We start from the raw sequence: 11,533 nt of genomic DNA, 5'->3' as shown, positions 1-11,533 counted from the left end.
AACCTTATTTCTCTCATCTGTACAGGAGCAGTCCACCTCATAAGATTGTGAGGAAAGTGTTTTGGAAATTTTAAAGGGCTGTCAAAATGTGTCATCATTACTAATGACAATCGCCCAATGGGTTCCTCCCTCTTTTCATAGACTTTACTGGCCCTCACCCTGAACTTCCATCCATTGTGAAAAGTAGATGGGGAAGAATGATCAGACCTGAATGATTCAGAAGAGGAATCTGAAATATTGATAGCACAAAAAATTTCCCTTATTGCAATTCTGTTGCAAAAATGGCTTCCACCCTCATTTGGCAGCAATGAAAATACTCCCATCACATTAAACATTGTAAAAGAGAAAGGGCTTCAAAAAACATTGCATGATACAAAGTGAAAGACTGTTATTATTACAATGAAGTTCTCTGACCCTGAGCACAAAATTGTTGCTAATATGAAAGAGGCTGAGAAATCCAGAGGTGTCAGTTGGGTAGGGATTGTGGAGGCATTATTTGCTTACAAAAGATAGGCAAGGAACATCATGATCTCCGTTGTCCATCAGATCCATGTCACAATCACAGCAATTATTTGCTAGGCAGGGACTTTAGTTGACACTTTATTTTCTTCGCCAAACTCCACAATCCAAGTCACAAGTTTTCTGGCTACCATTTATGAAGAAAGATCAACTGCAAAGAAGTCCATTATTTAGAACCATGAAGGAAAGCACTTGAATTGATCCATCTTTAAGAATTGTTGGGACTTTATCCTTGTTACATCCTCTATGGTGCAGACAAATTAACTGGAAGCCCCCTAGTATGATCAGAGCCAGAGAAAGGCTGGCAACAGATGTGACTTCCAAGGCTCTGTATTTGGAGGCAGACAGAGTGGCCCTCCTCCAAGAAAGTCCTGGAGATAGTTGAAAACCTACATCAGGGGCCTGGGAAGTGACAAAGGGCAGCAACAACCCATCCAAGTACAGTAGTACTCATACTAAAATATCTTGGGCCCAGGGTTTCTGAGTGTTCTTATCCTTTGTCTGAGATTCTTCAAAGTGTCCTAAAGATCCAGCATTCTAAATTTCAAACATTCAAGGATGGGAGTCAACCTCAGGGGGAAGAGGTCAGTGCAAAAACCCAGACAAGACCGAGAAGAGCAGACAATCTCACCCAAAAGCACAACAAGGGCTAAAGCCTAGCCCTGACACAAAGTTCCAATCCAAGAATTGAAATTGTTATGATATGTAAGTATGAGAAGACACAGACCATTGTAAAGAATTATATTAGGGGCAATTAGGTGGCTCAGTGAATAGAGTGCTGGACCTGTAGTCAGGAAGATCTATGTTCAAATATGGCCTCAGATAACTGATTAGCCATGTGACCCTGGACAAGTCACTTAACCCAATTTGCCTTTTAAAAAAAAGAATTATAATAGATCCAGAGATGTCAAAAAATCCTACCAAAAAAAAAAATTGATTTTCCTTAAGAGCTATATGAATAACTAGATGGAATGGAGCAAGAAATTAAAAATGAAATAAAAACCCTGGAGGAAGGAACTAGAAAAATACCTTAGAATTTATAGTGAGAGTTAGGAAAAATAGAGGACTTAGGGATGGATTGATTAGATTCTGAGGGATGTAAAAAGAAAAAAAGAAAAAGTATAGTAAAAGGCATAAGGAGATGGAACTTATTTCTCAAAGTTAGAGTAGATGAGAAAAAAAGGTATACAAACATGAAGAAAGAAAGGGTAAGATACCAGATGAGCATCACTTTTACCTGAACTTGACCTAGAAGGCTTAAATACATGCATACACATATACACAAAGAGTTTGGTATATACATCAGACTCAACAGCTAAATAAGTAGGCAGGGATGTGGAGAAAAGGTCAAGAGAGAAGAAGGAATTAGATCAAAGCAAAATAAATTTTAATCCTGAAGAGAAATTTCAAAGGAAAAATAAAGTAACTGGAAACTAAGAAGTTCCCCAGTTGAGGAATGTCTGAAAAAATTGTGGTGTGTGACTGTAATGGAATACTTTGTGCTGGAAAAAAAGGAAGAAAGAGGTGATTTCAAAGAATAATGGTATGCAGGAACTGAGGAAGAATGATGTGAGTAGAACCAAGAGGACCATTTTTACTACAACAACATTGTGAAGAAAAGTAACTCTGAACAATTTTAAAACTCTGATCAATAGGGCATAAAAGCATTGCAAACAAGTGCAAAAGAGCAGAAATAATAAAGGCAGCCTTCTCAGATCACAATGCAATGAATATAATAATTAGTAAGGGTACATGGAGAGGCAAATAAAAAATTAATTGGAAATTAAATAATACAATTCTCCAAAATCGGTTAAAGAACAAATCAAGAAACAATTAATAACTTCATAGAAGAAAATGACAATGATGAGACATCCTTTCAAAATCTATGGGATGTAGCTAAAGCAGTACTCAGGGGGAAATTCATATCCTTGAGTTCATATATTAACAAATTAGAGAGGGCAGAGGTCAATGAAATGGGCATGCAAATTGAAAAACTAGAAAGTGAACAAATTAAAAATCCTCAGATGAAGATTAAATTAGAGATCCTAAAAATCAAAGGAAAAATTAATAAAATTGAAAGTCAAAGAACTATTGATTTAATAAATAAGACTAGAATCTGGTACTTTGAAAAAAACCAAATAAAATAGAAAAAGAATTGGCCAATCTAATTTTAAAAAGGAAAGAAGAAAATCAAATTGACAGTATCCAAGATGAAAAGGGAGACCTCACCTCTAATGAAGAGGAAATTAAGGCAATCATTAAAAGTTATTATGCCCAATTATATGTCAATAAATATGGAAATCTAGGTGATATGGATGAATATTTACAAAAATATAAATTGCCTAGACTAACATAGGAAGAAATAGACTACCTAAACAACCCCATATCAGAAAAAGAAATTGAACAAGCCATCAAAGAACTCCCTAAGAAAAAAACCCCAGATGCAGTTGGATTCACAAATGAATTCTATCAAACATTCAAAGAACAACTAATCCCAATATTATACAAACTATTTGACAGAATAAGCAAAGAAGGAGTTCTACTAAATTCCTTTTATGACACAAATATGGTACTGATTCCACAGCCAGGCAGGCCAAAAACAGAGGAAGAAAACTATAGACCAATCTCCTCAATGAATATAGATGCAAAAATCTTAAATAGGATGTTAGCAAAAAAAACTTCAGCAAGTCATCATGAGGGTTATTAACTATGACCAGGTAGAATTCTTACCAGTGTGAAGATAAATTTAGGGTTGTGACTTAAAATCTAGATTTAATTGGCCTCCAAGGGAAATCCCAAATAAAATACCCAAGTCAGTCTGGAAATTTATGGTATTTTAATTAATATAAAGGGAAAGAATTTAAGGAGAAGGAGGGAACAGGATATAGAATTTCTCCTGCCTGGTCTGTGCAAGGGGGAGTTTAAAATTCCCACCTCTAGGTCTCTGAAGAAGATTAGAGGCTTCTAAGAGGATAAAGTTGGAGAAGTAAAGGAGGAAAACTCAACCAGAAACTCACCACTGAACTGGACAATAGCTTGTAGCCACTCTAAGATGACAAAAGGCCCAGCATGCTGCTATCAGCCAACTCTCCACCACAAAAGATCCCAGGGAGAGGAAGTGAGCCAATATATAGACCTTTCACTCTTGTGTCTCCTCCTCTAAATGCCCATTCTTTTTAGTTCTCATCTTCTTTGATTAGATTATATCTTTAGAGTTACTTAACACTTCTTTGTTAAGTTCACCTTTTGTGTGTTACTTAACCTTTTTGTGATTAATTTAACATTTATAGTTACTTAACACCTTTTTTGTATTAAGATTTTAAAATAGACTTAACTTAAAGTTCTAGCTTCACTATAAGGTAAGAGTTAAGTACCTTCATTGTTCAATCAGGAGATTAAAACTTTATCTTCCCCTAAAGTATGTCTAAGTAGGGTGGAGTAATTTAGAGTTCCCAAGACATTCACGATTTTTTTAAACTAAGTGTCTTCATTGTTACTATCAGGAAACAGCTAAATCCAATCTTCACACCAGGAATGCAAGGATGGTTCAATATTAGGAAAACCATCTACTTAATTGACAATATTAACAAGCAAACCGAAAAAAATCACATGATTATCTCAATAGATGCAGAAAAAGCCTTTGACAAAATACAACACTCATTCCTATTGAAAACACTAGAAAGCATAGGAATAGAAAGGTCTTTCCTAAAAATAATAAACAGTATATATCTAAAACCATCAGCAAACATCATCTGCAATGGAGACAAACTAGAAGCCTTCCCAATAAGATCAGGAGTGAAACAAGGATGACCATTATCACTTCAATTATTTAACATTGTACTAGAAACACTAGCAGTAGCAATTAGAGAAGAAAAAGAAATTGATGTATTAAAATAGGCAATGAGGAGACCAAGCTATCACTCTTTTCAGATGATATGATGGTCTACGTAAAGAACCCCAGAGAATCAACCAAAAAGCTAGTCGAAATAATCAACAACTTTAGCAAAGTTGCATGATACAAAATAAACCAGCATAAGTCATCAGCATTTCTATATTATCTCCAATACATCTCAACAGCGAGAATTAGAAAGAGAAATTACATTTAGAATCTCCCTAGACAATATAAAATACTTAGGAATCTATCTGCTGAGACAAACACAGGAATTATATGAAAATAACTACAAAACACTCTCCACACAATTAAAACTTGATCTAAACAATTGGAAAAACATTGATCTTGGGTAGGATGAGCTAACATTATAAAAATGACAATCCTACTCAAATTAAGTTACTTATTTAGTGCCATACCCATTGAACTACCAAAAAAACTTTTTTTTTTTACTGAATTGGAAAAAACCATAACAAAGTTCATTTAGAAGAACAAAAGATCAAGGATATCCAGGGAAATCATGGAAAAAATGCAAAGGAAGTAGGCCTTGCAGACCCAGATCTCAAACTGTACTATAAAGCAGTGGTCATCAAAACAATATGGTACTGGTTAAGAGACAGAAAGGAGGATCAGTGGAATAGACTTGGGGTAAATGACCTCAGCAAGAAAGTCTATGATAAGCCCAAAGATTCCAGCTTTTGGGACCAAAACCCACTATTTGATAAAAACTGCTAGGAAAATTGGAAGGCAGTATGGGAGAGATTAATTTTGGATCAACATCTCATACCTTATACCAAAATAAACTCAGAATGGGTGAATGTCTTGAATATAAAGAAGGAAACTATAAGCAAATTAGGTGAACATAGAATAGTGTACATTTCAGATCTTTGGGAAAGGAAAGACTTTAAAACCAAGCAAGAGCTAGAAAAAAAATCACAAAATGTAAAAACAATAATTTTGATTACATCAAATTAAAAAGGTCTTGTACAAACAAAATCAATGCAATCAAAATTAGAAGGGAAGCAACAAATTGGGAAACAATCTTCATAACAAAAACCTCTGACAAAGGTCTAATTACTAAAATTTATAAAGAGCTAAAACAAATGTACAAAAAATCAAGCCATTCTCCAATTGATAAATGGGCAAGGGACATGAACAGGCAATTTTCAGTTAAAGAAATCAAAACTATTAATAAGCACATGAAAAAAATGTTCTAAATCTCTTATAATCAGAGAGATGCAAATCAAAACAACTCTGAGGTATCACCTCACATCCAGCAGATTGGCTAATATGATAGCAAAGGAAAGTAATGAATGCTGATGAGAATGTGGCAAAGTCAAGACATTAATTCATTGCTGGTGGAGTTGTGAATTGATCCAACCATTCTGGAGGGCAATTTGGAACTATGCCCAAAGGGCACTAAAAGACTGTCTACCTTTGATAGCACTGCTGGGTTTGTACCCCAAAGAGATAATAAGGAAAAAGACTTGTACAAGAATATTCATAGCTGTGCTCTTTGTGGTGGCAAAAAATTAGAAAATGAGGGGATGCCCTCCAATTGGGGAATGGCTGAACAAAATGTGGTATATATTGGTGATGGAATACTATTGTGCTCAAAGGAATAATAAAGTGGAGGAATTCCATGGGAACTGGAATGACCTTCAGGAATTGATGCAGAGTGAGAGGAGTAGAACCAGGAGAACATTGTACACAGAGAATGATACACTGTGGTACAATCAAATGTAATGGACTTCTCCATTAGTGGCAATGCAATGATCCTGAACAACTTGGAGGGATCTATGAGAAAGAACACTATCCACATTCAGAGGAAAAACCGTGGGAGTAGAAACACAGAAGAAAAACAACTGCTTGATTACATGGGCCAAGGGGATATGACCGGGGATGCAGACTCTAAATGAACATCCTAATGCAAACACCAACATGGAAATAGGTTCTGATCAAGGACGCATGTAATGCCCAATGAAATTGCATGTCAGCTGTGGGAAGAGTGGGGGAGGGGAGGGAGGGAAATAATGTAATTCTTGTAACCAAGGAATAATGTTCTAAATTGACTAAATAAATTAATTTTTAAAAAATTCTGATTAAAACAAAAACCACCCACATTTCCAAAGGACCTATGATGAAACATGCTCCTGAAGTCCTAACAGAGAAGTGATAGACTTGAGGTTAGGAAAGAAATACATTTTTTAATGTTGCCACCGTTTTGATTTGGTATGCTTGACTCATCTTATTTGTGTCAAGGAGTTATTTTTTTCTGTTTTCAGTGGAAGGATGGAAAGTATGTCAGTGCAAAAAGAATAAAAAGAAAAAAGGGGACATAATTTTTTTTAATGTGCAGAAGGGAACACAAACAAAACAGGACAATTTTAAAAGTAATGGGCTCAGATTTATTATATATTTTCTTTAAAATTGCAGTATGGGAAAAAGATTAACAATTACATATATAATCCTATTTTTCTCTTCTATATTTGCATTTGGAAATACTTATTTTGAGGAGGAAAGAATGGTATTTGTTAATTTCAGATTTTTTTTAAAGAAGGAAATAGCTTATAGAAATTAAAGGGGATGTTCTTAAAGGGGGAGGTGGAGAAGTTAAACTTTCACTGTCCTTGATCCCAAGGAGTGACAATAGGCAGTTGCCTCAGTCCATTCTTTCACATAGGCCTTATCCAGTCTTTTAATAAGTTCATCATTAAACAGAAGAGCTCTATCCAAATCAGCCACTCCCAGAGTTAGTCTCTCTTCCAAAATCTCTTTTTTTCTTGTTTAGCCACTGTCTTTCTCATTTCCCCTTTACCACTTCCTTCAAGTATTGTGAACTTTCCTCACCCTAGGAACAGAACTTAGGTTACCCTTTTTTTTTCCTTTTGTTACAATCCCCAAAGATTCCTGTAGCCATGGTCAGGAAGTCTGGCTAAAAGCATAGGAAGGGATTGGAAATGCAATTCATCCAGTAGCAGAAAAGATGACCTTGGACCTCTTGCCTTGGCATTGTCTTTCTATGTTTTCCTTTACCAATTTAAGTACATGGGCAAGCAGAAAAGACTTAGGGTTTGGAAAATAGTGACTCCTCAGATCCAGAGTTATTTGGTAGTTATTAGGCAAACAATCATTGTTTTGTTTATTTTCTGGTCTTCAATAATTAAATTTTGGAAATTACATAGAGAGCTTACAATTAATAACTTCTCTGCTTGAAGAACCCAAATTCCTCCCCAGGAAGAGAAATTCAAAGAAAAGACTAAGGCTTCAAGCCTTAGCCAACTGAGAGGACCATGTTCTTTGTTCTAAAGAGATGAGCACTTGAAGCGAATTATCTTCTACTAGAGAAATAAATAGAGATTTAGTCCATGTCCTAGGGAAAATGTTTCCTACCTTTCCTAAAAGAGCTGGAAAAGGTTATTTGCTGAAAGACCATGGCAGTACCCACTTTTCTCAAAGATAATGTTCATTTCTTCATCTGTAATTTCTGAAGACATTATCCTGTGATGTCTTGACTCATTCATATTTTGAATTGAGTTGCACAAAGTCCTGAGTTGTACATTCTCTTCCAGAGGCATCAAAGTCCAGTGGCAAGACAAAAGTCAGGACAAAAATTGACAGTGGCCTGGGATGCAGGTGTATGACCTTAGCATATTCAATGTCTGAGCAAGCTCTAAGCACTCCACAGAACTGCTTCAGCTATCTTCATGACCAATGGAACACGCTGTTCTCATCTACCCATTCTACAGGGGGAAGTCTTCACATGTTTGAAGTAGACATCCCCCTAAGTCACTAAGTCACTGATAGGTTTGAGGTCTGTCAGCTACCCTCAACCTAGTTTAGCCTGTTTGCCCAGAAGGTTTTACTGGGATGTGGCTGCTCTGCATGCTATATTATCTTCTTGGAGTCATAGGTGAGAACTGGGTGGCTGGTAGACATCAAAGGTGGATGAGTGGCTTTGAAAAGGGCTCAGGAAACCCTCCTACCAGAGGTTCTAGTTCTCCCTACACAACTAATATATCTCATCTGATTTAGAGTCCAGCAGAATCTGGCAAGAACTTCATAGTCAGCTTAGTAGAATATAGTGTAAACTGTGAAACCAGCAATGAGCAGTCTTAACAGAAGCAATATGAACACACAGGCCTTCCTACATTATTAAAGCTTGAGTTAAAGCTTGTGTTTCTCCTCCATGTATATGCTCTGGACTCACATATTTTGTGTGCCTTGACTATATATATACATTCCCAAAATATATGCCTCTCTATGTGTGTTCCCTGCTGATGTGGGTATTTATGTAAAAATGTGCCCGAGGGTTTGTGAGGGAATGTTTTGTTAGTATTTTCCTTGACATTCTATTTTATTTTAAAATTGTCTTTACTTTAAACTTATCAAGGTTTTTGACTGACTCTTAAAGCTGAACAAACTATAATAGACAGCCTTCTGCTATGAAAATGCCATATATTATGGGAGGTGATCCCAGGGAACACACTTAGATGTTCAGGTTTTGAAGGCCTTCATTAGATAAGTGATGACATGCTACTGACTTTCCCCCCATCCAATCCATTAAAAAACTGCTAGCTTAATCTTCTTCATGAGCAAATATGCTCATACCACTCCACCACCAGAAAAATCTTCAATGGTTCTCTCATTGCCCTAAAGGGAGAAAAGGAAATAACCCTATCATTCGAGGTCCTCTAAAATTTGTCTCCAACCTGCCTTTCTAGTTTTATATCAAATTACTTTTGATTTATGCTTATGTTCCAGTTTCATTAGACTATTTGATTTCCCCTTACATTATTCTGCATGATCATTATTACTATTATGATTATTCCATTTCTGCATCCCAGAATCATAGTTGTTTTGAACATAGGTATTTAGTAAAGTTTTTTTTGGAATGAATGATTGAACACTATTAGATTGAATGCAGAGATCTAAAAGAGATCTCTGACAGTCAAACAACATTCAAAAGGAAATATAACTAGCATCTATTGGGGGAAACTTTCTTCAGGTGGGCAAAGCTATGATAAACCCTCAGCTATGTCACATTTTAATAACTTCCATGTTGTACTTTAAAAAATAAACAGGCAACTAAGGATTGAGCTCTAAATTCTTTAAAAAATATATCAACCTGCAACCTCCTAGGATGACCAGACAACAAATTATTACAACCTTTTTTTTTTTAAAAATAGAGACTAGAACAATCTGAGTAGCTACTACTGCCTAGAAATACATAACCAATTCACTACCTAAAGTCAAAAGGTAGAGGATAATCTGGGTCACACCAGACTAGCATAACTATCAATATCCAGCGCCTCCAATCTAATGCTGTGTACCTTTTTTACTAGTACTTTCCTACTAGTCCCTGAATATCCTGCTACCTTGACCCTTTCCTGTCCCTGTGCTATCACACACCCAGCAAACCAGTCTGAATGATTTCTATTGCACACGGTTTAGAATTCAATCATTCTTTTGACAATGGAAAAATCCCATTTGGGGAGTTGCTTGGCAAAGAACAAAGGCATGCTCTTTGTGTTTCCTGTGGTGATGTTCAGAAACCTTGTTGACTAAAAGTGAAAGAGATCAAAGTTCTGATTACATACCTACTTTTCCAAATAGACATAGGGGTTAAATATTCACTTTTCTGCAAACGCAGAGACAACCACCCAGAAAAGAAATTGTATGTTTATTGTTTATACAGGTTATTCTTTTCTGGTATACTTATCAAATTAAGTATCCTACAGCAAGTTTCAATTCTCCACCAAAAATACTCCTCCATGTATGCCTGTACTTATTGGCATATTTATAAATTATTCTCCTATATAAAAATAGCAATGTTTAGCCCACCTAGCTATAGTCATTATCCCTCTTCAAATACTCCAGTACTACTGCAGGCCAGATCTGTCCTTCTCTTCCCTTCTGCAGTGATTTTTGAGGCAGGCCTTCCCTTCATATCTCAAATCTCCCCTTGCTTTTAAGGTCCACCTCAGATATCACCTCCTTCAAAAAATATTCCTGGTTCCTTCTCACTATTATGTTGCATTCAATAAGTAGTTAATAAATGCTTCTGTTGTAGTATCTGGAGAGATGGAGGCAGAAATAAATGCTTGGATAAGGGACCATTTGTTCAACCTGCCTCCTCATCCACAACTATAACTGTAACATCTGCTAAGTAGTTAATGTGTGGTCTATGTTAATAGCAAGTCTCATATCAGAGTTAAAGATTCTCCTAAAATTCTAATCGGAAGATGCACATCAGAAGTTCCTTTCTTGGGGTCCTGGTATATGTCACTGCCAAAAACACAAGTATAGTCTTCTTAGGATAAGGAAGAGGATGGATATGGTCTTTAAGCCTCAAAAAATGGGCCAAACATTTGAGCAGAAAAAGGAGACATTAATTTCAGCTTTAAAGGAAGACTGAGGTTTCCAGCACACTGACTCTCCCTATACATTTGCCTTAATTGACCAAGTAAGAGTCTGGATACCTTTATTGGAAAGAATAACTAAATATTTGTGTATTAATGTAATAAGATAGTGTTGTACTCTTAGAAAGAATCAAATAACTAGAAATCATACAAACTTGAGAAGGCTAGAATAAACTGAGGCAGAGCCCAATGTACAAGATGACACAATAACAAAGAAAAAACAACACTGAATTACTTCATTATTCTGACTGTAAGTGAAGTATGCCTCCTGCCTTCCAGCAGAGAGGTGGTAGACTATAGGTTGAAGACTTGTACAGTATATTCAATTGTTTTGTTGAACAAATTCAATTTAGTTAATTTTGTTTAACAAATTCTTGGAGTTGGGGGCATCATTTGACTCTGAGCTTTAAAAAAAAATTTTTTTTGTAAGAAAGACAAGTTAGTCAAAGCTTTTCTTTCCTTCCACACCTCTTTCCTAAATAATAATAAACATAAAAAATAACTCACTGTGTAATGTTAAGCAACAGGCCTGTTTCTTCTTTCAGCAGTGGGGGAGGAGGAAGATTATCTCTTATATAGGAGTTCCTTTCAAGTTTTAAAATCTATAAAATGAAAATGAGAAAGGAAGAATTAACAAAAGTTAACAGATTTGTGTCATTGTCTGGCACTCGTTTCTGGCAAAAAACAAACAAACAAACAAACG

The sequence above is a fragment of the Monodelphis domestica genome, chromosome 1 (genome assembly GCF_027887165.1).
Source record: "Monodelphis domestica isolate mMonDom1 chromosome 1, mMonDom1.pri, whole genome shotgun sequence".
In the NCBI taxonomy this organism is placed as follows: domain Eukaryota; kingdom Metazoa; phylum Chordata; class Mammalia; order Didelphimorphia; family Didelphidae; genus Monodelphis; species Monodelphis domestica.
This window is presented reverse-complemented; position numbering follows the sequence as displayed.